At 42.4% G+C, this 5,203-nt stretch overlaps 1 protein-coding gene across 3 annotated transcripts in view; it reads left to right on the forward strand.

Moving 5' to 3' along the window:
* Nucleotides 1-780: 780 nt before the first annotated feature.
* Nucleotides 781-5,203, forward strand: part of ARB2A (ARB2 cotranscriptional regulator A) — a 434,977-nt gene continuing 430,554 nt past the window's right edge. Inside the window, exon 1 of one of the 3 annotated variants that reach the window (XM_007469760.1) lies at nt 781-940. The gene's annotated coding sequence lies outside the window, so the exon portion shown is untranslated. The remainder of the gene's footprint in view (nt 941-5,203) is intronic. The other 2 variants (XM_007469761.1, XM_007469759.1) reach the window with 2 other exon arrangements.

The raw sequence follows: 5,203 nt of genomic DNA on the forward strand, positions 1-5,203 counted from the left end.
TGGACTGTGTCAAATGCTGGTGAATGGTTAAGCAAGATGAAAACTAGGTGTTGCCCCTTGGATTTATCAGCATAGTTTAAATGCCCAGATATCTACAAACTCCCTTTTCATGAAAACATAAACTAGCTAAGAGGTCTCACATTCAAGTGTGCGTAAGAATTAAAGACCTAGAGTTTATACTTAACATCACGTATCTGCACTTTGTGGGCCACTTACGGTATTTTCATGAGTAATTTTTACTCTCAGGGATTTTTACCGTAAAGGCTGAGTTTAGATCCAACCCACTGTTAGCGATGTGATCCTAGCTTTACACAGCTGTTTCCAATCTATCCTATTAGCAGTCAGTAGATAAGAAAATGAGTACCTACTTCACGTAAGTCAAAATTTACAGGTAAATTTAATCTTCTAACTCTAGACTTTTCCACCCCCTGTCCTTTCTGGAGTTGAAGGGACCAGGTGAAGCGGGATAAACCATGTGTGGGAGAGTGGGCAATTAGTGGCATGGGCACTCTCCCAACTGTTTTTAAACTACGCTTGGGGAACGAGGCTTCACGGTGGCCCCATACTCTGAAGTTACCCAGGAAGGGGTGTCCCTTACTTCAAAAGAAAGGGCGAAGGAAAGGCGAAGTGAGCCCACAGGGACATAACAGGACAACCCCTCCCTCCCGTGTGCCTTTTTCTCCCAGCCCACCTACCGCCGCAAGAACCGACCCAGCGACCACGCCCCGCCTCCTTCCGGCTTGTCGCGGCCGCCGCCGACGTGTGCGCAATGACGTTTCAGTCTCCTGCGGACCCCGGAAGTGTAACTGGAACTTGTTCGGGGCGCGGATCCGGACAGGGAAAGTCGTAACAACCGCACGAGGGAGTTCGGCTGGCGAGCTGGAAGGCCACGCCTCCTCCCGCCTACCCCCACAGCCCTGTAGCTGGGGGCAGAGCTCAGGTAGGACCTGCGTTTGCCGGGTTGTGAACTCCCGGGGGGCAGGCCTGGGCCGGAATCAGAGGAAGAGGCTGGCCTTGGTTCGTCTCGGGCGGGGGTCGCTGGCGCCGCGTTTCCTGCGGACACTTCTGCCCTGTGTACAGGACCCCGCTGATGGGCAGCTTACACCTGCCATTTCCACTTCCGAGGCGGGGCATTACACGTGTGTTCCCTGGATGAGTCTCCTTACTCTTGGACGTTTGGGGTTCTGGGAGCCTAGAGACTGTAGCGTAATGGGCCTTTCTAAGCTTTCTCAGGTGGGGAGGTTTGGTGGTTCTCTGCTTGAAGATTTTTCTACGAAAATGATCGTCACCTGCCAGACCTTTACCAGAAGACATTCGCTGTAGGCAGAAGATTAAAGTGCAGTTATAAAATGCTCCCCAAACTTGTAACATGCATGGGCGCTGGTGGGACATTTCACTGGGATGAATTCTTAATTGAATACTTTTGACTTTGAAACAAAGTTAGGTATATTTTGGAGGCAGTCTTCTCTTTCTCTCATCCAGAGATTTAACATATTCTTCTCGTGCTCCAGAGTGTGTATTTGTTATGCCAAGTAATTGCTTACTTAATTTTTGGCTATATTTATTGACAGTGTTCTTGTCTTTGTTTCCCCAAATCCTGTGAAAAGTTGCAGAGGCAAAATCCTTTGGTTTTCAGACTAGCGAGTGCCTCGTACCATTTATCAAAACAGGTGAAATGTGATGCAATCCACGGTATCTTTTTGTCTTAAAGCGGTGTTAGGGGTGTATTCTTCGTGCTTGTTTTTTATCGCTCATTGTGAGGGACAGATATACTGTATTCATTTGATGTATTTAGAAAATAAGTCAGGGAGCAGTTTTTTGACATACTGGTACCAGGATTCTATCTGACTCTTTAAGTGTTCCTTCCACTTAAGCCTAAACCAGGAATGCTGTGGATGGCTTAGAAGCAGTGGCTGTTGTGAAGCTGGTAAATGGTAGAATAGCACCAACGCCAAGAGGGCAGCATGACCTATGAAACCGTAACCATGCACCCACTCATTCCATTAACAGGTATTTATGGGCCATCTTCAGCGTGCCAGGTGGTGTTCTAGTTGCTGGGCTTCCAATACTGAACAAAATGGGCAGTCTTTGTTCTGAAATTTATGCTGTAGCGGATAGAGAAGGACAGTTAGCAAGTAGATACATCAGGTAGTGATAAGGGCTATGAAGAAAAATAAAGCACATTGAGGGGAGAGAGAATGATGGAGGATGCTGTTTTAAATAGGGTGGTCAAAACCTGCCTCTCTGGCCGAGACAGTGAGAGGCCCGCGCACCGCGATGAAGAGTGGCCCCCGCTCGCTGCAACTAGAGAAAGCCCTCGCACAGAAATGAAGACCCAAAACAGCCAAAAATAAATAAATAAATTTATATTAAAAAAAAAATAGTCACAGGACAAGGCAGTTTCCATTCTACCATTTAAAAAAAAAAAAATCCTGCCTCTCTGATAAGAGGACTTTTGAGTAGGGATCTGCATGAAATCAGAGTGAGCTCTGCAGGTATGTGGGTATGTGTTTTAGGCTAGGAAAAGGCCCTGAGGCAGGAATGTGTTGGTATATCTTGGAATAGCAAGGATATAGGCATGGAGGCGTCAGTGTTTAAAAATCTCAGGAATATTTACTCAGTGTTTTGTGTGAGCCTGAGAGATCTTTTTTATTGACAGCCTGTTTTTCTCAGCTTTCCCAGGCAGACCTCTATGAGGATAATCTGATGTCTTCAGATATGTAGAGATGTTTCCAAGCTTTTCATTAGTGCAAACAAAATTAAGCACTATTTACTCAGTTGAACATAACTTGAGCTGTCTGTTTTAGGGTCAGATTGGGTTTGTACAGTGGCTGTGGATAACTAAGTAGCAAGTGAAATAAGCTAACTTATGTCAACTTTACTTTTCATTCCTTTATTTTTTAATTGTGGTAAAATATACATAACATAAAATTAGTCATTTTAACCATTTTTAAGTGTACATTTCAGTGGAATTAAGTACATTCACGTTGTTATGCAGCTGTCACTACCATCCGTTTCCAGATCTTTTCATCTTTCCTAGCTGAAACTCCATACCCATTAAACATTAACTCCCCATTCCCCTCTTTCCTCAGCACTGGACAACCACTAAGCTACTTTTTCTATGAATTTTCTGTTTCTGTCTAGATACCTCATATAAGTGGAATCATAGGACATTTGTCCTTTTTTCACTGGCTTATTTTGCTTAGCATAGTGACTTCAAGGTTCATGTATGTTGTAGCATATGTTAAAATGTTCTTCCTTTTTTTTCTTTTTTTTTTTTTTTGTGGTACACGGGCCTCTCACTGCTGTGGCCTCTCCCGCTGCGGAGCACAGGCTCCAGACGCGCAGGCTCAGCGGCCATGGCTCACGGGCCCAGCCGCTCCATGGTATGTGGTATCTTCCCGGATCGGGGCACGAATCCGTGTCCCCTGCATTGGCAGGCGGACTCTCAACCACTGCACCACCATGGAAGCCTTATGTTTATTTTTTTAAGTATTGACATATTATTAACAACAATGGCTACACTATTTTACATTCCTACTGGCAGTGCATGGAGGCTCCATTTTCTCTGCATCGCCACCAGCACTTCTCCACGTCCTCACCAAGCACATTTTCTCTATTTTTTTTTTTTAATAATAGCCATCCTAATGGGTGTGAAGCAGTATCTCAGTGGTTTTGGCTTCCCTACTGGTTGGTGATATTAAGCATCTTTTCATATGCTTTTTGGCCATATGTATATCTTTTTTGGGGCACTATTCATTTAAGATCTGATTTTTTTTTTTTTTTTTTTTTTGGCTGTGCCACATGGCTTGTGGGATTGCAATTCCCAGGGATTGAACCCAGGCCGTGGCAGTGAAAGCCCAGAATCCTAACCACTAGACCACCAGGGAACTCCCCGTAAGGTCTGATCTTAATAGAAAATTTTGCAGGTTTTTTTGGGTAAATTTTTTAAGGGTTAAGAAAGCAGCCACCTTGTCTTCTGTTACTTTTTTAACCCTAAAATACTGTAGTTGTAAAAACTTAAATTGTCTATAGACCAAGTATCTGCAGTAACTCCAAAGTTAGAAGTAAAAGAAACCATAAAGCATCTTTTGTAACAGTGAATGAACCTCTGGGTTTCAGACTGTGATGAAAAGAGTTCTGAAAAGCCAGAGATCATCCCCACCTGCTTTGATTCTTTTTTCTTTTTATTTAGAAGGAAAGGAGTGTATCAATTGGCTGACTATGGCTGTGAAGTAGATCTCTTTTTTTCTGGTAGCTGAGAAGAGCAGGAAAAGAGATAAAAATGATGAAGAAACAGAAAAAGAAGTGTTAGCAGTTGCATGTAGCTAGATGGAGAATGGCAAAGGAGATCAGTAACAGTAATGGACCTTAAGCACCAGAACTGACAGCAGAAGAGGGGGACCTGTCAACAAAGTGACAGAAAGTAATATAGCTCTACAGATTGGAATGGGATGGGGGACAGGGTGAAAGTGCAGCTGTATCTCAGCATGTGGTTCTGAAGTCAGCCACCTGGCCTTAAGTGATTCAGTAAGACCTACTGTATACCAAGTAACATATGTCGGTTCATCTGGTTCAGCACTTAGTATTTGGAGGGTGTGCAGTGTAGACAGTCCTACAGAAGTAAACTAAGTTGTTCAGGCCATGTATCACATCATTTCCAACCATAGAGTAATGAGGTTTGAGTAATTAATGAGTAATGTGTAATTTAACGATGTTCAGCATTGTTAAGAAAAAAATTTTTAGACTATCTGTTTAAGAGAGGAAGGAATTTTTTTATTCAGAATGGCTGATGACCCATTAGTGCAAGGTAACGCATCTTTTTTTTTTTTTTAACTATTGAATGTTTTGTACCCTATTCTTTATTAAATACTCTTTGGGTACTGCATTTAGCTAACTGTTTCAGTTATAAAGCTTATTTAAGTTGATTACTTTGCTTTGATTCAAAGTAATGAATGAAAAATTGTACCACATTTTTGCTTATCACTCTTTGACAAATTAAAATTGATTAATTTGCTACAGATGAGGTAGCAGATGACTGACTTGCTTAACATTTTACAGCTAAGTTAAAGATAATTTAGAGGTAACAGTGCTGTGCTGCTTTCTCTGATATTGTATTCTTGTCTCCATTTTTTTGAAAACAGTTCATTTTTGTAATATAGATACTGCAATATAGATAACAGATAATTTTTACTGTAGGGAA

Source organism: Lipotes vexillifer, unplaced genomic scaffold (assembly GCF_000442215.2).
Source record: "Lipotes vexillifer unplaced genomic scaffold, Lipotes_vexillifer_v1.1 scaffold67, whole genome shotgun sequence".
Classification (NCBI taxonomy): domain Eukaryota; kingdom Metazoa; phylum Chordata; class Mammalia; order Artiodactyla; family Lipotidae; genus Lipotes; species Lipotes vexillifer.